This window comes from Protopterus annectens, chromosome 1.part2 (genome assembly GCF_019279795.1).
Source record: "Protopterus annectens isolate FY-2018-M chromosome 1.part2, PAN1.0, whole genome shotgun sequence".
Taxonomy (NCBI): domain Eukaryota; kingdom Metazoa; phylum Chordata; order Ceratodontiformes; family Protopteridae; genus Protopterus; species Protopterus annectens.
The window spans coordinates 460,934,593-460,959,063 of record NC_056727.1 but is presented as its reverse complement, the minus strand read 5'-3'; positions in this window follow the sequence as shown (position 1 = coordinate 460,959,063).

Here is a 24,471-nt window from a genome sequence, read left to right as displayed (position 1 = left end):
ATTAGCACAGGTATATAGTTTATATACATTTCTGTTCTTTTCCAGCACGGTACACTGTGGTAACATTCTTGAAGCTCAGTACATAACATACAGTTCAACACACACTTCTACACCAGTAGCTTAATATACACGTAACATATAGTTCTCTTACATTTGTAAGACAAGCATATGAATCATATTAATATTCACAAATGACATGTGATTATTTACAAAAGTCCAGCTAGCTGGGCTGGCAGCATCACACAAAGCATGATAGGTACCTCACAACTCCAACACTGAGCATCACTGTCTGTCAGCTATCTTCCTTGATACAGGTGTAATGCATACCCTCCATTTATATGTATTTCCACCATGTGAATAGCTTGGCGATTGTCCATACAGCTGACGTCAGCTCAACGCATACCAACACTAAAGCTTTTATACAAAAATGAAGGCCTACTTAACAACTAACAAAAATTGTCATTAGCTACAGTGATCAACCGTAATAAAAGAACGGACCTAAACAGGGCTGTGACCTATTATATCTTTTATATGACAAAATGCACATGTAACTTTTAATTATATGACTCTTCTATACTCAAATATTTTCTTCTTTAATTCTTGAGTCTCCTCCTACCCAACCTCTAAACAGATTTTTGAAATCCCTAAACTCAGCAGACCATATCTCTTAACCCTTCTTTCTTATTTGCTCATAATTCCCTTTCTTTGTTTCTGTGTTGTTCTACCACCACATAGACTATACTCCATAGAGTCATAGCTTCATAGGCATATATTAGGCTAACAACCCCTATGGCCCTTATAAGCCTAGCCATGCAACCCAGTTGTGACCCACAAATGTAATTTATATAGGGGTGATTTACTGACTGCCTCTGTCCCTCAGGGACATAGGTGCCACACCAAAGGTGAATTTCCAGTTACCCAACCATTGGTTTAAATAGTACTTAAATAGGGATAGGGAGGAACTCTGCTTCAAATGGATGAGGAACCTGCTCCAGACAATGGAAGTTCTCTGAGAAACATATCTGTCTCTTCAACAAGTCCAGTTTATGTCACAAGCAAAATTTAGTTATTTTAATCTAATAGTTTTGATGCTTTATGTTTTGTAGATGTGCAAAAAGTTCATCAAAACAGGGTCCATGGAAGCCTTGTATGCCAGGCAAAGATCACCGCTCAGAACCCTGTATGCTACTGAATAAAGAGACAGGGCTTTGAGGCAGTCAGCAGATGGGCATTGTGTTTACTCCCTGTATTGTTTTTGTTAGGAACATTTGTGGACGTGCCAGTTGCTGCATGTGTACATACCGAAGGGGGAATTATACTCTATGATCGGTCTGATGAGGGCTGAGTACAGTAGATGGAAAGGAAAAATGTGCAAACATACATATAAATCATGGTTAATTGTTACTTAGTGTCTGCTACATGCAACACTATGATTGTGTCATGGTAATTGATGAATATATTTCACAGATGAGTTAAACTGCAGATGTCATCGTAATGACTGCATATACAGTTGTCCACTGAATGCATGTAAACAATGTGTTTATCATTGGTTTTGACTGTACTGAACATAGGTGCCGGTAGCTGTTGAAGACTGGGGGGGGGGGGGTGAGAGGGGCACTTAGTGATCTAAAAAGGGCAATTTTTTAAAAATATTTACTATCACAATACTGGTTCACTTGGAGGACATATTAAGCTTAGCCAATTCCCTTTTGGTGTTTGAATTAACATTTTCTGATTGGTCTTACCTATCCCATGGCTGATAATTGTATATTAGCCTTAGTGAGAATAACTGTGATCATAGAATAGATAATTTGAGGGGGAGCCTTGTAAGGGATGCAACATTTAGGAACTGCCTCTATCCATTAGTGGCATGAGGGTCAATCCTGGAGTACATTTTCTATTACCCAATTTTAGATCCAAGTTGCATTTAAATATAGATAGATGAGCTTTGTTTTATTTTTATGGATAGTCTGTCCTGGAACAGTGGTAGCCTCTATTATATATATCCATCTCATCACAACATTCAGTTTAGCTACCTGGACTGAGTATTTCTGATGCCATTTGACTTGCTGATGTTCAGTAGGTCCATCTGTATTAGGTCGGAGGATGCCTTGTATGCCAGATACGTCACCTCTAAGCACTCTGTAGCATACTGGGTATAGTAATAAATCTCTGAGGTGGTCCATGCAAGACCTATTATTTAGGACTTGTATCCTTTTAGTAAGGTATCTCTGAAGGTATTCCAAATTGTTGCATGGAGCTGGACAGATACATGCCAAAGTGGACATTACACAAAATTATTTACCTAATGAGAGCTTTGTAAAGGGGGACAACAACATCTTTAGATCTGGGCACATGTTGGTCAAACGTTAGGTCACTGTGCACACAAGTTCCTAAATGCCAAACAATTGGGTCTGTTCAAAGAGGGCATTGTCATGATTATGACACCAGTTATTATTTGGGACAAACCCTCCTGCATGAGGGTTAAGTCATTTGGGGATTCAACAACTGCTCCTAGCTTGCAGTCATCACAAACTTAGCCTGCCAAAGCCCTTTGGTATTTCCTTTTACTTTTGAGATATATACGCCAAACAGAAAAAGTCTCAGCACCAAGTCCTGGGGGACTCCATTGGTGACAGGTCTCTTCCCCTAGTTTGATCTCCTGCATCCTGTGAACAAGTTGACAATCCAGCTAGTAATGTAAGTGTTTGCTCCTACATTATTCATCTTTTGTACTACACCTGACTAAGGGATTGTGTCAAAAGCTTTGGCCAGGTCAAGGTAATGTGGTGTGAACTGTTTTACCTTCATCCATTGCTTTGATAACAAGAGTAAAGCTTAAAGTTTGTCCATGATTTTGAGCCTTTCGCACTTTCCTCTGGACTGTTTTCAAACACATTTTTTAGGGCCATGCATGCATGTATGCATTCTTTGATTCACCTTCCTGATTGTATTAAATTATATTCCTTGTGTAATACAGCACCAGTTGTTAGAATGTGTTTTAAATTTGTAGTTTTAAACAGTCTTCTAGTAAGCAATAAAACAAAATGAATGAACCAATAATGACAAAACTACCCATTTAAGAAAATTTCAACCATAAAAGGCCACTCAGACTTCTGTCATTACAATCCATCTATATCAGGAAATATGCAACATTTTTGCAGAAGTAAGTCATTTAAATAATTCCACATTAAAGGGATATCTAACTAATGAACAGGTCACTGCTAGGAAACAACTTTATATTTCATTGTTTCATCTACAAATAAAGTAGCTGTTGCCCTTGAAGAATAAATTGCCTTTGTTACACTGAAAAATGATAAGCTAGTAATATTGCAATAGGGAATGGATGGCAAACTGATAACAGGTTCATAGTTACTAGGTAACTCCTCCAAAGGAGGACATTCACAGGACTGCAGCATCCACTCCCTTTAAAGTACAACACAGTACAGTATTAGCGATCCATCTGCATACTGTGGGAGTAGAACCCACAGCCTTCTGCATCAAAAGTAAGGCTCCTACCTGTTGTGCTACTAGCAATGTAAGCAGATTTGGAATAAGCAGCACTAAACCTCTCTTCCTCTGAAGCTCTCAGCTCCTTATAAAAGTTTTTATTTATTTAACATTGGTTTACCGGGAAAGTCTAACTTGGAATGAAAACAATTTTCAGCAGAGGCCCAGGGAGAAGTGCTCCAGTTGCATGTCTGTGTAACATGGGAGGAAACCCACATTAGCTTAGGGAAGACATACAGACTCCACACATAAGGCCCCCCAGCTAAGAATCAAACCAGAGAACCTCTTGCTGTGAGGCAACAACACTACCACTGCACCACTGTACTGTCCACTTGGCACAACTAAATCTCTCAGTTTCACAGCAGAAGAAATCTGGAAAAAGCCAAAATTTATTTTGGGGGAGGGGCAAAGGCCCAAAACCAGGGACACATTTTAAATATTGCTTGTATAACCTTAGAAAGTTGCTAAAATAGTGTTTCCTAAAAAGATAGGAAGACAGAAACTGAAAGGGCTTTCATTATGTAGTGAATTCCGTTCTCACTGATTTGCCAGAAAACCACAAATTTTAAGAGGAACAGACCAAAAGTATGAGTAAGATATTCTGTGAAAAGAGGAACAGACCAAACGTATGAGCCAAATATTCTGTGAAAATCTAAACGGTTGAGAGCTATGGACTCAACTCCTTGAATCACAAGTGGTGGCATGGGTAGAAAATGCAGGCCATTGTAACTAAGGTACAGGGTTTGAGCCTGAATAATTCTAACCACCAGGTATATGCACACACACACACACACACACACACACACACACACACACCTTCCTAAATGCATCAGCAAGTAGAACTAACACAACTTCCTAAAGCAAAATACTTCAGGAGGGAAACAAGCAAAGCTCTTCATAAGAGAAGACTTGTACCTAAATGAAGCACATTGCAATACCTCTCTCTCACACACACACACACACACACACACACACACACACACACACTTGAGAAACCAACAGCTTTGCACATAAAAAAATCCTCTCCTTCCTAAATGAATCAGCAAGAGAACAGCACCTAAATGAATCAGCAAGAGAATGAACACAACTTTCTAAAAGCATCAGCAAGAGAACGGCACATAAATGAATCAGAACGGCACATAAATGAATCTGCAAGAGAAAAAACACAACTTCCTAAAGAAAAATACTTCAGGAGGGAAGCAAGCAAAACTCTTCATAAGAGAAGACTTGTACGTAAATGAAGCACACTGCAATACCTCGGGGGAGGGGGCAAACCAAAAGCCTTGCACATAAAACATCTCCTTACCGTGGGTGTTGACTCTGGTAGAAGGCTGTGTTTAAATCGATAGCAGCAATCAGGAACATAGTTTTTCCGTGCACTTTTCTGTTTAAATTCACTTCCGTGCACTTTTCTGTTTAAATTCATGTTAGCGTGCGATGCACGCATGAGTCCTCCATTGTGTCCTCCTTAAATGAAAAACTCCATGGAGTTTTTGCCTATGTCGTTACAGGTATTGCAGCTGTAAAAGTGGGGGAGTGCTGCCTCCCCCTCGCTCTATGGTTCCGGCACCTATGGTACTGAAGTTCTTCTAGTAGTTCACACTTTGGAACCTTTTTCACAGGGCCAGCAATGATAAAAGCCTTTGCTTAATCTCTGTTGTCCTCAAGTGGTTAGTAAAGTCAATTGCATAATAGCATTATGTGCATAGGCCCTGTTTAAATGTCTCTGTTTTACAGTACAAAATTCTACTTAATAGAATATCAGCTGCATTTATGAATATGTGAGCAACATATTTGAAATATTGCTTTTCACCTGTGCATCTAAAAGCCATTATGTACATATATGAATGATTATAGGTTCATAGGTTCATAGGTTTATACTAGGCTATCTGCCCTAAGGCATTTATAAGCCTAGCCCAAATTATTGTGGCTTACGCCACCCCTTATATGAAAAAATACTGTGCCCATTAGTTTGTTGTGCCTCTGTCCAGCAGTGACCCAGAGATGATTCCCGGGGTAAACCTACGATCTCCCATCCACAGGTCTAGATTTCTCTTGAACAGAGTCAGCGAGGTGCTCTGCCTCACATGGACCGGGATTTTATTCCACAGCATAGGGAGTCTCTGAGTGATAAATCTATCCCTCCAGCACGTCCTATTTATATCCGTGCTAAGGTTTAAGTCGCTTGCTCTAGTGGTTTTGGTGGATTTGGATTTTTGAGGTGGAGCATGTCCATTAATTCCGGGTTGGACATGGCCTTGTATGTCAGGCACATGTCACCTCTGAGCAGACGGTATGCGACTGAATAGAGCTGGAGTTTCTTCAATCTGGCAGCATATGACAGATTTTGGAGTCCCTTTATCCTTTTGGTGAGGAACTTTTGGGGTCTCTCCAATTGCTGCAGATGTCGGGTGAGATACATCCCGAATGGGGCATTGTACTCGATCATTGGTCTGATAAGTGAAGAGTACAGGGAACAATGACCTCACTAGATCTGGATGTGAATCCCTTCATGATCAGGTGGGCAATGTAGAAGGTCTTTCTAACCACTTTAGCAATGTGAGTGTCAAAAGAAAGGCCACTGTCAACCTGGGTCCCCAGGTCCCTGATAACCTCTTCTGTGCTTAGTGGATTGCCACCTATATGGTAGCTTGGGGTTACCTTGTTTTTCCCGAAGGGTATGACTATACATTTTTGGCGTTTAACTTCAGGCCATGGCTCTGGCACCAGCTATCTGTTTCCGTGAGTCCCTTCTGAAGGATATCAGTGTCCGATGCACTTTCCACTATGGCCCAGTTTGCAGTCATCTGCAAACTTTGTCAGCCAAAGTCCTCCCATGTTGGCCTGTACTTCTGAGAAGTAGATGCCAAACAATAGGGGCCAAGGACCGAGCCCTGTGGGACACCACTTGTGACCGGCTTGGAGTCTGACACAGCGCCAGCAACTCTAACCCTGTGGGTTCTGTCCTTAAGCCAGTTTGCAACCCATCTTGTGACATATGGGTTTACATTTAAGCTGGTAAGTTTTTCTACAATACCGAGTGGGGTATTGTGTCGAAAGCCTTTGCAAGGTCAAGGTAGGCTGTATGGACTGCCTTTCCCTCATCAATGGCCTTGGTGACTATTTCAAGAAGTCGACCAAGTTCAAAAGGCATGATCTTCCCTTGACAAAGCCAAACTGGGTCGGGTCCAATGTCTGCAAGTCCCTATATCTTTGTTTATGAGCTCCATTATGATCCTCTCCATAGCTTTGCAGACTAGACTTGTTAAGCTTATGGGGCGGTAATTACCAGGGTCCGTGAGGCCACCTTTGTGGAGTGGGACCACAGTTGCCGTCACGCCACTCCTTGGGCACGTATCCTGTGGTAAGGCTGAGATTAAACAGCTGCCTTATGTGCGGGTTTAATTCCTCATTTAGCTCGTGTAGCACACAGCCGGGGACACCATCCGGTCCCATTGATGCTGTGTTTTAGCTTTAGAGAGAGCAGCTTTCACCTGCGCATTTGAGATGTCTGGGAGGCTACACTCGGCTGGGATAGTTATCTCTCCTTTAGGGGAGAGGGGTGAAGTTTGCACTGAACCTGTCTGCCAGTATGTTGGCAATGTCTGTGGGTTCAGTGATTTTTGTATCATTTTGGACTAATTCTGAGCATATCTGGGAGTTTCCACCCAGGTTCCTAACATAGCTGAAAAAGGCCTTATGATTGTCCTTTGAATCCATGGCAATTTTTCTCTCAAAATTGGCCTTAGTTGATTTTATGAGTGCTCGTAATTTTTACTAATAATGATCAGGGTGACTTCCCTTTATGGATTTTGTTCTATCATGTAATAGCTTTCTCCTCTTATTGTAAAGTTTGTTAATGGCTGGGGTCCACCAGACTGGACGTTTGCCCTTTGTGGAAAGAGTCTTGGTTTTATTTGGGATTGCCTGATCCATGCAGTCCTGGAGGTGTTCATAGAAGGCATTTGTAAGGGCTTCCGCAGCTTGGGTTGTGGTTTCCTCTGACTCAGGGGCCTTGAAGGATACCACACCAGTCTTGAGTAGTGTGAAGTTTGCTTTAGAAGTTCTTCACTATGGTCTTTTTGTTTGGGGTGGGGCGGGATGTGGATTTCCAGTGAGATTATTTTATGATCAGACCTCACCAATGAGGTATATACTTCGGTGTGGAGCATTTTGTCCCCATGTTTGTGACAATGAGATCTAGTATATTTTCTCCTCTCGTGGGAACAGTGACTAGCTGTTCCATGGCATTTGAATTTATGAACTCCAGGAACCGTTGGGCTAGAAAGTTAGGGCTTGAGTAATGTTCCCAGTCTATATTCGGGTAGTTGAAGTCACCTAATATGATGGTGTTTGGAGATACATTTATACCCTCCAGTGTCTTCAGGAAGGCTGTGTGGGGTTCCTGAGTTTGAGAGGGTGGCCTGTAGCATGCTACAATTTGTAGAGCAGTTTTGCCTATTGTTAGTTGCACCTGGATGGTTTCCGAAGCTTCATGCGTTGCCACCAACCTGGAGGTGTGAGTATCCTTTATGAATATGGATACACCCCTCCTTTTGTGGAGTGGTCCGGGTTTTGGGGCGGGCATGATATGAGGTAAAACCTAATAGTGCCGGGTGCTCTCAGGAGCCTTGAACCAGGTTTCAGTTACAGCACAGACATCGATGTTCTCCATACTGAGAAGGGCCTCGAGTGCGTGCATTTTGAGATTTAGACTTCTGGCATTGAGCAGCATTACCCTCAATTTCTTCCCATTTTTGTTTTCTAGGGTGGTAGGTTTAGAATTTGAGCCTTGCCTAAAAAGGCACTATGGGGTGGCAAGAGCCTTAGCCAATATCCGAATCCCAGGGTGACAGGTGCAAGCCGTCCCTTGCGAAGCAGCGTGGCTTGTCAAGCATGTCATCCCAGGCAGACAGACACTGGATCCCCTTTGAATGACACCAGACATTAAGCCAATTGTTAATGCTGATCATCTTGTCTCTATATTGTGGCATCATTCTTGGTGAAGGAAGGATACTGCTCAGGGTTAGGGTCATACCTGCCTGGGCTACATAATCAGAGAGCTCCTCTATGTCTCTTTTCATGCAGTCCAGGGAGGTACGTCTCAGGTCGTTCACACCAGCATGGACAATGACTGTGTCATATTTGTACTTGCTGTGGAGTGACCAGAGTGCTTGTGTTATGTGGCGGATTCTAGCGCCCGATAGGCAGCTTACTGTGACCCTCTCCTTGTTCAGCCTGGTGAGTGGGACGTCAGTGTGTCTGACTATGGAGTCACCTATGACAAGTATGTTTGGTGTTGTATTTGGCCTTAAGGGCTGTGACTGCTTTGCACACTGCTTTTGTGGTTTATGTGTTGCTTGTGGGGTGTCTTGAGGTAGCAGTTGTTTGGGTGTCTGCTTTGGAGGCCTCTGCTGTTTAGGTAAATTTTACTCAGAGCCTCCGAGTATGTCTTTGTGTGTTTATGTGTTTGATTCAGTGGAGTGGTAGCATTATGTGAGGCTGGTTTTGTGGTGTGTGTAGTTGCCTTCTCCTCCTGTCTGGTCTTGCCAGTCCTGAGTTGAGAGAGCTCAGCCTCCAGTTTGGCTAAATAGCTGCATCTCTCGCAAGTATTTGTGTTATGTGGGAGGAGGAGAGGGTTGTCTGTGTACATGAGGCAGTTATAACATTGCCTCAAGATTCCCAGATTCACCAGCTGGACCGGAGAGGAGATTGACAACTGACCTTTGGACATGCTAGAATAATATTGGGAAATCCTTAATTGAAAACAAGGGCCAGTGGGGAGTGAGGGTGTAGTGCTTTTAATTTTTAGTGCTGACTTATATAATTGCTTTAGTGAGCAAGTGCCAGGTAACTTGAGTGCAATGTGATACAAGTAACTAAATGCAAAAACGACAAACAGTAACTTTCTTTCGGAAACTTTTGGAAATAAAGATGACCACCACTTTTAAAATGAGAAGACGTACCGTGTGAATTATAGAATTCTACTTTGTTATAAAAAGAAAAAAGCAATACTGCGGTGGTGGTGCTGCGGTAGCTTTGTCACCTCACAGTAAGACGCTGTCCGGTTCGATTCTCAGCTAGAACGTCTTCTGTGTGGAGACATGCGTGAATGGGCATACCTTCGTTGAAGGTTGTGCATCAGGGCTGGTAACTCGGCACGTAAAAATCAACTACCAATCATTAGCGGACCGGAGTTCTGCTGTGGTGACCCCTAACCGGGAAAAGCCAAAAGACACAACATAAAAGAAAAAACAATGTCAACATAGTAGCATTTCAGTGAAAGTTATTTTTCTGTTGCGGTTTCATGATGTGTATGACCTTTTTGTACCTCAGTAGCCAGTATTACATAGGTGCTTGACTATGTACAATTACATATGTAGTGTACGTGTTTACCTGAAACTCCAGTAAAAATGAGACTTTCCAGGTGGACTTCTCCATTAACAAGAGTAAAATAAATAATAAATGTAAAATAAATATTTGATGAGTATATCTGAAATCATAAGAACTGTATATATGTGAGAGCCTGCTCCATCCAGTGCAGTTCAGATTTAAAGTACAGTGCAAGACAAAGTAAAATACAGCTCATTCAAAACACCGCGAACTCAGCTAGCCCATGAAGAAACAAGCAGATATCTTGTTTTTGTCATTTAATTTTTCATTAACAACTATATAATTATAAAACAAGCATGATATATATATATATATATATATATATATATATATATATATATATATATATATATATATATATATATATATCTATAGGAGTACCTAAAATGATCTAATGCATCATAAGAGTAACAGTAAAAATATTAGCGGCAAGATATCTAAATGTAAAAAAACTAACCTGTAGAACATAAATACAAAAGACTAACAAAATCTAAAAGCATTCCAAACCAATGCGACTGCACCCCCATTATGGCTGATTGCACCCGCCACACTCCCTGTTAAATATATATACCAGCTCTGAGGTCACACAACAGTGTGGAAAGAGCATAAACCCATCCCTAGTCTAACTTTAATTTATCAAACTTACAACTGTTTCAAAATGCCATATGTGTGAAGCAAAATGGGTCCCCTTATTCCTGATATAGTGCCACTTGTCAGCAATGCTTATTACATTTCTGTTGTATTATCGATGTTAACAAAATGCTTTGGAATTGCTAAAGCTGTATGTGTATGTCCTTGCTACATTTTATTTATTTGTCCTCCAATCTCTGCCACCATCTTTTCCACAGTTGTTTCTTGCAGAATCAAGGGAAGAGATGCTGCAGTTATGACTACAGAATTTTTTTTTTCATTTTTTAAATTTATTTAAGGGAACTGCAGCTAATGAAAATTCCTTTCTCCTATCAGTACGACAACATAAGACATTCTCACACACACACACATATCACATCACATAACCAGAAATGCATAGCACTAAATCTATCCCCTTACCTAGTCCTTACCCTAACCCTGATTATCAAACACTCATATACACACTATATCCCTAATGCTGAAACCTTTAGAATATCAACAAATGTTAGCATTAGTAAATAACTCCACTTACCTGCACACAAACAAACCTCTCACATCATATGGAAGGCCAATGTTCCCAACGTCGACATTTCTGTCGTTCAACAACAAATAAAAAAACACACATTTGTTCATCCATTCATAATCAATATTAAGTAATTTGATGAAGTGACCACATATACACACACATCCACACACACACACACACACACACACACACACACATATATATAGAGAGAGATATAGCACACACACACACACACACACACACACACACACATACACACAATTTTAAAATGCTGATGTAACCCAGATTTTTTTAAATCGCATTGTATTCCATGTTTCCTGCTATTAAGCGTAACACGTTTCTTTAACATGAGCAGAGAGTAGACTGGCAAGTTCATTAATAGTCTTATTGTTAATGTGAGGGATATTATCACTTTTTATAGCTGACACAACATCATTTAATGTTGTGATACTGAAATTAGTAATTTCATCAGAACAACACGAAGCGCATAATTAAATGAATCAAAATAATAATATAGATCATCTCTATCTACCTTATTTGTATGTTGGACTGTCAATTGCAGTTTTCTTCCTGGAGGCTGTAAGCTCATTCCTAGTGCCTGTGTTATACAATGAGCATTCTGACAAATACACACATGATGCAATTTGTATGTCATATGCATGCAATAATGCCCAAGAGAATTGGCATTATCAGGGAAATAGCCCGCCCATGGGTGTTATGTGGCCTGGTGCTCCAGATGGAGGGTCTTACCAAGCCAAGAAGAAATGTTATTTTCTTATAATGCGCAACCTTGAAGGCATTGTTTCACTTAGATAGTGGGCTATCTGTTATATTGCTTTTTTAATTAGTACATACTTTTTCTTAAATATTTTTGATGTAAAATAGTTCCTCCACCTAATGTGTCAAACTTGCTGTAACGTAATTGTTGCTGGAGAAAGTATTTTACATTCAAAATAGAAGTTGTGTATGTATTTAATGTTCACAGACACACACAAATGGGCCAAGTAATTACATTTACTTTCTTGGTTTAGTACACGTCAGATTTCTCATTCTGATGAAATGAATGAAAAAAAAATGCAGTGTAAGGCATTGAACCCCCCCCCCCCCCTCCAAAAAATGTTTCGGCTGCCTCTAATTTTGCTCAGTCCCTCTAAAATGTTTGACTTTCTGATTAATCACTGAAGATTATTGTCAGGCTGGCCTTATAATTTCATACTTATTGTTCAGAGAATGCAACTGTCAAATGTAAAGACTGACCATGATTTTATGGCCTCTCTTCATATAGCACTGACTTTATCCAGAATTCTTAGGAAAAGGTGTTGAGAGGTATGTGCTCAACCACTTACTCCGTCTCTTGCTCTTGGTCGCTCACTCTCTTTCTAACTCCATCTGACTTGTGTCACTCTGTATCTCTTACAAACACAAACACATGCAAACATGTTACATTTTTCTTTTTGTTTAAATTACACTTGTTAAACAGCAAAGCCATGTTTAGTGAACATAAGAAATGGTGGTTGGTTGTTTTTTTTTTAGTCTGTGCTTTGTGGCAGCTTAATATATTGCCAAGAAGCAGCAGACTTGTTTTTTTTACCCAGCGGTATCTATACAGTAACACAGAGTTGGAGAATGTTCATTCTCCAATAGGGTTCCGATGTACATTTATCTCATTATATAAAGTGCTTTAAAAGTACACACCCAGAACTAAATAATATTCATCTGATAGTTTGACTGTAATCTTACACACAGTGAGCAATTGGTGACGTCCTTTATGAAGTGCCTGATTTAAATTTCTAGGGTCAAAGCATACACGCACGATGCACCCCCCCAAAACGTTTTCATCTGACTTTTCTACCATTGCATTGAGATTTACATGTACGTATCTTATTTGCAGAAGAAACTGCATTTGCTGCTTTTTGTCAAGTTATAGTTCTAATTTACCTCTATGCATCGGTGTTTTCCATGGTGGATATACTTTTAAGACTTAAGCTGTCATTTCTTTAGATATTATGTACTACCCCTAAACAACTATGTCATCAGAAACATTTCTCAGATTTGCTCAGCAAATCTTTAGCACTCACCTGTATATTTTTTAAATTAACCATGTTTCTACATGCATCTGTGCCAAAGACTGGAATTGTTTCAATAATTACCACAACAAATATGTCAAGGAAACATTCTTTGTTATTTCAAACATGCTACACGATGGCCCATAACATGTACCTTTTGCTAAATATAAATAAACGTATCTGTGTTCTTTTCATTTCACTTTTTGCTACAGATGTTTATGAAGAGCTGTAAGCCAGCAATAATGCCCAAAAGAATGTGTGTTATTGTGAATACAATGCCAGCCCAGGGGTGTTCTGAGGCCTGACACTGCAGAAGGAGGGCCTCTACACCCCTGGAAGGGCATTACTTCCACAGTAATACACACCCTGGTGGGCATTATTGCATTTAGAGAAAGGACTATCAACAAAATTATTTTGTATTTGTTTTGTTTTTTATATTATATACATTTTTGTATACTTTTATGTAATATAGTAGTTGCTCTGTGTAATGAATAAACTTGCTTTAGTATATTTATTTTTGCTGGAGAAAGTACTTTACATTAGAAATATAAAACAGGCAGACACACACACATTGATGTAAACCATACCTTTGAACCTCTTAATGTAAGACATCTTATTTTATTTTACTTTATTTTATTTATATTTGTCTGCTAGGGTAGTACACTGAGCAATATTGACCAATTTCAGGCTCAGCCCCGGTGGAATATAAAACATGTCACAAACAAATACTATAGAAATGTAAGTAATAACAGTGTAATATTTAGAGAGAAATCTGGACAAAGCTAATAATAATGGGGAGACAAAGGACCAAAAATAGGGAAAGATTTTAAATATTGCTCTTTAAACATGGAACATTGCTAGAATAACAGATTTTGTGTTAGCTTGCATTTGGATATGGTCTGAAACTCAAAAGTCTATCATTATTTAGTGGCTTCGATTCTCAATGATTTGCTAGAACACCACAAATTTTATGAAGAATAAACCAAAAATTTGAGGCAAAAATCTGGACATTTGAGAGACATGATGTAAACACATATATGCACACACACACACACACACACACTCACACACAGCCACTTTATTTATCCTCCCAATTTCTGCATGTGAACAAATAAATGAAACACACACACACACACACACGCAGAGAATGCAAGCATTCTAACTCTTTGCATCACATTCCCCTCCCATCCCCATTGCTTTCAGTGAGGATTAAAGGCAGTCAAAAGTATTATTAAGAGTTTTATTAACTCTTAATGTTTAAGAAATTGATACTGATGGACTGCCTGTTGCAGTGAGTATTCTTGTCGAGTTATCTCTCACTGCCATACACGCATGGATGCACACAAGTACACATGCACACACACACACAAACAGAAATGCACACACGCTCGCGCGTGCACACAAACACACAAACACACAGACGCACACGCGCACACACACACACACACACACACACACTTTCTTTTTTATTTTTCTTTTAATTTTATGTTTGCTGTACAGTGAAGCTTTGTTTAGCAAGATTACAAAATACTGGCCATTTACTTCTTAACTGTCTGAGCTTGACAGCAGCTTAATATGCTGCCATGAAGCAGTAGACTTGTTTTTCAGTAGGCATTACCTGTACATTACCACCCTGCTGGAGATCGATCTTTCTTCAATCAGGGTTTATTGTACAGCTTGTCCATTCTCTAAAGAATCATTAACATGCTCCTGAATCAAACGTAAACGTTGCTGTTTCTTTACCAGTCAGTAAGTCAGTACACCACTTGTGTTGTGTCAGTCTCCAAATCATTCAAACCTCATTTGTCTATTTGCCTTTATCAGCTTGCATCTGTTTAGAAACAGAAACAATTTATTTGTTAATGAATCACTATTTATATTACCTCACACTTCTGATGATATTCTCTTTCGTTTGTATTACTAGTTCAGTTGCCTGGTTAACAAACAAACAGAAAAATAAATAAAATATCTCACCTTTGTTTGATCTACATGTTTTTGTAAGTGTCTGAGTTAACACAGCTTCTTTAACATGTTCCATGAACAAAGTATTGTTAGGTTGTTGATGGCAGTATAAAGGATATTTCCTTGAGCCTTAATAATGTAAGACAAACTTGTTGAAAGCCACTTTGTGTCCGTGAAAGAAAGCTTTTTCTGCAGAGGGGTAAGCCCCACTCCATTTATATATACCAACTTCACAATCCACAGTATTGAAGGAAAGGACAACCTCCAGGCTTGTTGAAAGTGGCTTTCAACAAATTCAACTTGCAATATCTGGACTCAGAGAAAGCATTGTTGTGCAGTTCTTGCATTCCCGCATTGTCTCACTTTATGAACTGAAACTCACTTGCCTTGTGAACATCACGTTTTCGTTTACACCAAATGTTTTATTGATGCCACCTTCTCTGGGTGTTTAGCATTAGTATTTACTTCACTTTTGCACATTTGGAGATATTTCTTTAACTGCATTTACATTGGATCTGAGTTGCTAGAAATGGTCCATGGATCAGTTCATTTACCTCTTTAATAAACACACATAAATAAATGAGCTACGTGACCTTTCTTTGATTTACATATTTTTGTAAATGATAAAGATTGAAGAGTTTCTATAATATTTTCCATAAGCTTGGCATTGTTTACTTTATGAACTGGACCACACATGCGTAGGTCACCATTGTTTTCACTATGTACTGTGTCATATTGTTGCCACCTTCTGTGGGTGTTTAGTACTTGCTTTTTTCATTGTCCAGATATTTAGCTCTGTATCTACTGTTTTCATACACGACTTTATTTGATATCTTGCAGCCTGTTTTGCCCTATTCAAATTAAATCTCAGACTATAAGCAGCCCTTCTGTCAGATTCTGTAGTTGTGCTTCATACAGTTTGAACCCTTAAGAGATACTCTGCAGTCAGAGACCAGACCTAAATCCAATAGAAACTCTGTGGAGTGACCTGAAGAGGGCTGTGCGCAAGAGATGCCCTTGCAATCTAACAGATTTTGAGCACTTTTGCAAGGAAGAGTGGACAAATATTGCCAAGTCAAGATGTGCCATGCTGATAGACTCCTACCCAACAAGACTGAATGCTGTAATTGAATCAAAATGTGCTTCAACAAAGTATTAGTTTAAGGGTGTGCCCACTTATGCAACCAGCTTATTGTACTTTTTTATTTTTTATATTTTCCCCCTAATAGATTTGTTTTTCAATTGAATTGTACAGGTTATAGGTCACTTTAAAGGTGGGAAAAGTTTTGAAATGATTTATTGTGGTCTCGTTTTTTATATCACAAAAACCTGGCATTTTAACAGGGGTGTGTAAACTTTTTATATCCACTGTACAGTTGTTCGTACATTTCAAGTTACTTACCAGCTTGCTCTGTTTTGAGAGTTCTGTTGGTACTGCCATAATCCCCATTATTTCTTGAAAAAAACACCTAAAGGTACTTAGCTTAATATCAAGTCTGTTGAGTAGAGCGTCCAGCTGCCGCCAAGCACAATTAGGACTAATGGTGAAATTTTGGAACCTTTCAGCACACACACAAGTTTCTCAGTTTGCTAAACCCGTCTAACTCCCACAGTGCAGTGCTATATCAGAATGCTCCAATTCTGTAAAAAAAATGGAATATAAATAGAAGATAAGAGGAGTGGAAGCTTGCAGTCAGATCTCAAACAACACACAACTAACAACTAGCTACACTATTATATTTTTGTTAATCTGCTACAGACATCAAGAATCCCTACTGCAAACCTCAAAATGTAACGTTCTCTATGTTTTAATCATGACTTGCTGTTTCTGTATTAATGTGCATTATGGCTGTTTATATATGTACCTTGTATTTTCATGTGCTAAACTATATTGTTACTTGCTGTGGAGCTTTTCTTCCCAGGCCTCTGCTGTAAATGCACCTGTGTCCAGTCGGTCTATCCTGGTAAACAAATGTAAAATAAAAATAAAATAAATGTTAAATATCTATGATCATCGTCATCATAATGGGTATTCATAACTTCCATATCTGACATTGTAGAGCTAAAAGCAGAAGGGACACAGTCCCTCAGCTCAGTCCTCCAAGGTGGCTGTACTAAAACAACATCCTGTTGATGACGCTGGTCCTAAAAGAAAATCACTGACTAGTAGTCATATCCAGCTTATAATGCTTTGCAGATGAGGTCAGGGATGACTAAGCAATAGATGTACAAATGCCATTTAAGGAGGCATTATTGTAAAAAACTGTATGGCAGGAGGGCTTTGCTATACCTGGCATAACTGAAGATAATGCAGTTCAAAACCCATTTCTCTGATACCTTATAGTGAAACATGTACGCTGTATCATAATTCTTTGCTGCAGGTAACCCTTTATCCAAATTCTACTCCTTCTTTTTTATGTTGGCATATGTATTAATTTATTTTAGTGGCTTTGATGTATGTATAAAGTGACCCAGTTTTAACTCCTTCAACATTACTCAAGTATATGACATAGTACAATACAGCAGGCATAATAAAGAAATTAGACCTCCTTAGAGTGATTCTTAAACTGAAAGCTTGGTTAATACTGGATAAATAATAGGATACAGAGGGAAATAATAAATGGTATTCATTGAAAAGAATGGATGGCAGTCACTGAACCACCACATGTGATCACTACTGGATCTGGTCCTCTCTTTCGATTTTAAGTGGCATTCTGGAATATCTAGAAAGAAAAGTTGTCTGTCTTTTGCTGATGGCACAGAAGTATGCAACAGGTTTGATCACAAGAAGGCAAAGAAAAAGATGAAAATGAATTGTCAAGGTTTAATGACAAGTGTCAGATTAATGTCAGTGCAAAAAAAAACAAAGCCAAAGCAAACAGGTCACAGTGAGAGAAGAAGCAACAATATTAGACCTGGAGATGGACCTGAGAATAGGTATGTCAGATAACATGAAGGTAAGCAAGGAGTTTGAGAATACAGCATGCAAGACATGAAAAACATGGAGGCATAGGAAATGGCATTGCTAGTGGAAAACAGGTGTTATCCTTGCTGTGGATGGTTAGTGTGTGTGTGTGTGTGTGTGTGTGTGTGTGTGTGTGTGTGTGTGTGTGTGTGTGTGTTTGTGTGTGCGTGTGTCTGTGTGTGTGTGTGTGTGTGTGTGCGCGTGTGCGTGTGTGCGTGTGTGCGTGTGTGCGTGTGTGTGTGCGTGTGTGTGCGTGTGTGTGTGTGTGTGTGTGTGTGTGTGTGTGAGTGTGTGTGGTGCACTGGAAGGCTCATCTTTGCAAGGGCATCAGCAACAAGGAGGAAGTTCACAGGCCATCAGCAGCACAAAAATGAGCCATGGTTTGCCGAGGAACGCATATAAAGAGTAAGCATATTTTGCACAGTGCTGGGGATGGAAGAGGGGGACTGTAAATACTTCAAAAGAAGGAACAGAATGTGAGGAGAGCAACATATTTCAAAGGAGAAAGAGAACAAGTAGACAAAGTTTCAAGGTGTCTAACATGATTCCTCACATTTCAGTTGTTCACTTCAGCAATCCTGAAAGTCACCCATTACATTAAAATGAATGAGACTGTGACGATTGGGGAGAGATGGGCGAAGGCTGCCAGCCTAGTCAAATAGAATTTGATATCTAGTTGTATCAACTGTATAAATAAATGTAAAATACAGGCATGTGTTTTTAAATTTAGGAAAACACTGTGAAATGTGGAACTCCAAAATATGTGACAACATTGCACTCTAATGGCCCATTGAAGCATGTTGTATCCTTTCATGTTAGAATTTGGCCCAAGGGCGGCTGGATGAAGATTTCATGCCCATTGTTTTAAGGCTAAAGTTTATGACTAGAATTTAGATGTGGAAGGTGCTTTATTGCTTTAGTTTATGTTAGTATATAAATGTGAAATGTCTTCTATTGTTGTAAGTTTCTGTGCAGGTGTTAGATTGCTAAATAATACGGTTTGTGGCCTGAGAACTCAGACCAGGTGTTAAGATGATGCAGTATGAATACTGGGAAAACCTAAGTGTCAAAAATGATGTAATTTTGTGAGGGCCTTAGAGACATGTTTGTTAGTAATGTTAAAATACTATTTCTGACAAGAGACTAGGGGCATTTTGATCTTGACAGCTAACTTATCAGCACTTTGCTTATGCTCACATGTAAGTTTTTAGCACTGTGATATCTTGTAGGAATAGTTAAAGCTAGTAAAGATTAATCAGGTATTTTTCTTTGAAACCAGACCTGTCCTACTGTATTATTTTAAGTTTCTGTGTGATCTGTGAACTCTTAGATATCTCTGTGGTGTAGTAGTTTTGACTTGTGTTTTAATTATTTATTATTACATATGTTTAAAACCTTCTACCTGTGGCTACTTTGTGTAGAGATGAAGTATGCTTTAGAGTACATTATATATTTGTAGAGTTTACTGTCTAAGCCCTTCCAATAAGCCTTAGACTGTATAGTCAAATTACCATTGGATATTAATATTGCACAGTAATAATTGGACACTCTTTTAAGGGCCTTTTAGTAGCTGATATTACTAACTGGGTGGTGGCAGTAATTATTACCGTATAGTCTGGGTAATGGGTCACAGCTGGATAACCTGTGTCAGCCTTTCCCAGGAGTGTCTGTGAAGTTGTATAAATACTTATCTCAAAGTGTGTGTGTGTTGTATCAGCTACTTGGGCAGGGACACCGAGTGCTGGTTGGATAGAGAGGGTACTGGAGGTACTAGCTTGCCCAGTTAGGCTGAGACCTGGACCCTATAGCTGTGCCACTGGGGAGTCTTATTGGGTACTGGTGAACAGCCAGCCCTAGACTGACTGTGATCTCTGTGTGCACTTAAAGGAAGTTGTACTTTACTGTGTGTATTAGTTATCCTTTCCTCCTCTAGGAGACGACCTCCCTGGTGTTAGTGGAGAGGATTGAGGCACCTTGGTTGCTGGGCAAGGGCACGGTCATCACAGAGACAACTGGAAGCAAGTCTGTGCAAGCAGCCCCCTCCCAAACTCATGTATACCAACACCACAGTTTCACAATATCGGGGAAAAGAGAACAGTATGCATAAAAGTAGACATAGATCACAGGCAATCACTTGTACGCTAACACAAGAGAGTGTGTGATTTTTGAGATTTTGTTCATCAAGGACACACAGGTATAGCAATTTCTGGATGCACTGTGTGTGACTCAAGAGGATATGAGGATAAAAATGTAAAGTGTGGTAAATGATTTAAACTGCCTTCCTGAGAAGGTGAGTGGTCAAACCTGTTGGTAAAAGTGAAGACTGAGTTGGATGAGCATTAAGGCAGTTCATCTGAAGGGTAGGAAGCAAAACTATTGATTAAATGAGATATTGCAGCATATCCACTAAATGGGAAAATCAGGAAATAATGTGGCTCATTGTGGAACACCTGCCATCAAAATACTTATTCTGTGGTTTAAAGGATACATTAATATTAACATGGTTGTCAGTTACAAAAACTTAAGTTTAGATACCCAGACATTGGTGAGTGTAAGTAAATAATGTATGGAGGTATGTCCTGAGCTTGCATTAGAAACAAAAATAACTTTGCATACCTAACCTGAGTAATGAATAACGCTGCTTATTTCACTATAGAATGATACACTTATCAAACTTTTCTGCTTTCCATTAAGTTTGCAAATGAAGCATTATGTTAGCTAGCTGTTTTTATCGACACTGTTGTTGATGTTTAGTTTTTATGTGAAGTGCCTTATTTTAGTTTTTTAATGATTTTGTGCAATTTGTATAACCTCTCTGTGTTGAATATTCTTTTTAGTCTTTAAACATAGGCTTAGGCTTTTTGACTTCTGTTGTATGTTTAAAAAGCGTACAGCTGTTAATAACATGGTGATTTACAGTAAAGTGAGACAGTATTCATCATGCTTCATCCTATTCCTAATCCTGCTTTAGAGCAGGTAGGAGTACTTCAGAAGTATTAATGCTTTCCAGGGTAATATTTTCATTAAAAGAGTAGCAATGCGTTTGTTTTATTGTAAAATAATAAGCTCTACCCCAAATGGTATCCGGACTTCTAGGCCATTTGGAATGGTATGTATTGCTTCTGACAAATCTAAATAAATAAAAAGTGTAGTGCCAGTATAAATGTCTGTACTTTCTCTTTCTGCATTAGATATCCACATAAGTACTGCATATCACTTCAGGTAAGACGCTCAACAAGAGTCTGGTATTGTGTGCTATCATTTCTTATTTCTGTGCTTTGTAGTCTGCTTTGAGGCATGACTGCTTTATTTGAACCTTTCACTGAAATATCAGCATGGATTCAAGAGGGACTGTCAGCTTCTGAAACTTTATGATAATAATTTTTAAGCAGACTTTCATTTACTGTGTTTACAAAACTTTGAATTTGCGAAACAAACCCGACACCAGAAATGAGTTGAGATGAAAGAATGTGACTCGTGATTTTTGCATTTGAATAATGCAGTTTTTTACATACTAAGCTTGTAGACTTGTGCACCAGTAAGCTTTGATTATCTCACTAAAAGCTTTTTATATTTTGAAAGCTGTTTGGCTTTGGCTGCTTATTCAGAGATGAATCCTTTCTTCACTCCCACACAGATAGCACTTGACAGCTGTCTGACCAAGGACCAGTGAAACATATGGGTAGTGAGTTGAAAAATGCAAAAGAAAAAAAGCAGTGTTGAATACACTTTCTACACTCATATTAAACTTATTATAATATACTAATAATAAATAATATAATATAATAAATTGATACGTGAAGAAAGTAATATGTGTATGTATATTTATATATAAGGAAAAAGTAATCCTACTGTGGATTTTATATCAAGATATAGGCAAATCAGTGATCTACGACAGCAACTCTGAGCAGGCAAGCACTTTTAGCTATAGGGCATGTTCACGTCAGCCTCTTCTGTCGTGAAGTGGGGAAGCAGGTTACAGAGTATCAACTACAAACCTAGAAACAGACTTGTGTATTAAAATCTGATTCTATTCCTCCAGAAAGTGGACACAAATCAGGTGGTGTGTGTTAATGCACATTTTTCTAAAAAGAAAAAAAAAATAGTAAGTTTATAACATTTGATATTAGCTATTAAATGAATTTAATCTCTGATTGTTTTCCTTTAGTAGAGAACAGATTTAATTAATGGAGTCAACGTTTCTAAGTCATAATTAAGAACATTTATAAAGGTGAGGAACAGCTGAAAAACACCGCATGGGCCTGTATCCAGTGCCCAAGATGTTCATAGTTGTTTTAGGAAGTGAGAGAACTTATCTAGGGAGGGCTGACAGCATAAAAAAGATTTAGTTAGAAGAATATATGGTAAAGCAAAGAGCAAGCAATTACCAGAATATATTATTGTAAGATCAGAAGAGGAGTTTTACAGTCTCCATACTCTGAGCCAACTTACAAGTCTGTCTTTAAGAAGTAGAGTTTCCAGAAGCACAATTAAGTCAGTACAGTGAATATTCATATAGTGAGTATGTGCTTCTCCCCAGTGAGACAAAATACATTTGCTATTGTTTTAGTGATTCCACCTTAGTTTCTGCCAAGTATACCCAAAAATTTAAGCATTATGTACCTTAGCCGATTTAGAATGACTAAGTGAATTAAAATGATATTTTTCAAAGCATATCTCTAGTAATATATATGACTGTTCCTTACTCCGGTGCTAAAGTATGAAAACCACTGGCCAGTGAGGTCTGTCCAAATGTTGCAGCTAGCCCCTTAACTTCCCTGTCATTTCTCTGCCTTTTTGCAGTACCTGTAAGTTATGTAGTGATACACAATGTTATATCACATTCAGCCTTGCAGTATGGTCTCCCTTGTGTATGATTCTTTCTTGTTCTGAGACTTTCCTTATACTCTGTGTCCCCCATTCCTGTTATCACTTTAATAACACTGTATTGTACTATGCCAGCCAGCTTGTTGTCTCTGTTCTAATATGGCCACAAGAAATGAATACAGTATTTCAGAGAAGTTCTGTCTAGTGTTCCATATAGTGGGAGGATGACACCTATATCTTTATAATCCAAACATCTAATTGTATATCCCATCCTTCTATTGTTTTTTGTTATTCCCTTGTCATGTTGAATAACGTAGTCTGGAGATGATCATAACAAGCATATATTTTCCTTTGTTGGCCCTCGTAAACAGTACTCCCCCCCCCCCCTTACACATCATTCTCTGATTCTCCAGCACACCTAAACAGTCTATGTGCTTATTTTTCAGGTTTCAGTAGGTCACACATGAGATCAGCTTCTGCATGCTTGGCCAAATATTGGTGCCAGATAATATCCTTTTGTCTCTTTGTGGCAGCTGACCTAAATTTTGCAAGTAAGACCAATCATGTTATACATTCCCAGTCAATGCTTTCACACACTGAATAATCCACTCCCTTAGAACTGAGATGTGATCCCTTATAACTAACCAGTTCCCTGTGATGCTGATCAGTTTGGTTCCTACACTGGAGTGTATAGTGCACCCCTGCATCCCTCTGAGTCACAGTGTGAGCATTCTTAATGAAGTCCTGAGCTCCCTCTGTCAGGCTCGATGTTAGCATTTCATTAGATTGACATTACAGCTGCTGTATGAATGTATGCTTTGCACATGTGCTGAACAGTTTGCATTTATGACCTTCCATTTGTTCTCTGACCACATATGATGGATGTCATGCTTCTGGTCCCTGTCACTTAACCATCTGTAGTTCCAGCCTTTGTGTACCTCTTCTCTAGTTATTTTACTGTATATTCATGTCTTCATAACTGTTCAGCTTTTCCTTCCAAGCTGATACCCTCCTTCATATTTTTTTTTATATCTGAGATAACACTCTTATTCGGTGCATTACCCCGGCCTTCTGATTTTTCATGTCTTTCCTTGACATCTTTGGCAAGTCATTATCATACTGCCTTTTACTGAATTTCTCATGCAAAAAAGAAACAATTGTTTGTGCAATACAGTCAGTTTGAGTTGTGGTTTCCTGTCGAACCCTCCCTAAGAAATTGGGAAAGTGTCACTTGAAATGTGATTTCCAGACTGTACTACAATACGCCTTAATGTAATTTTCTTCTGTTAAATAGTTATGATGAAAGCCGCACTGAATATAAATTCTGTTGAAAAATCATTTAGTGTTAATTCTGTCATAGTGTCAGTAGGATTTTGCAACAAATCAAAACGTGTTTCTTAATAAATGCCATTGAAGTCTGCTGTCAAAATCAAGATATCAAGCCAATAGTAACATTTATGAGCTCTGTAGCCCGGGAGCTGATTCGTTTTAATCTCCTATAAAGAGTGTGGCTAATTTAATAAACACTTTTATATATTAATACAAAATGGGCTATCTTTTGCTATAGCCTGTATGATTTCTTGGCAGAAATT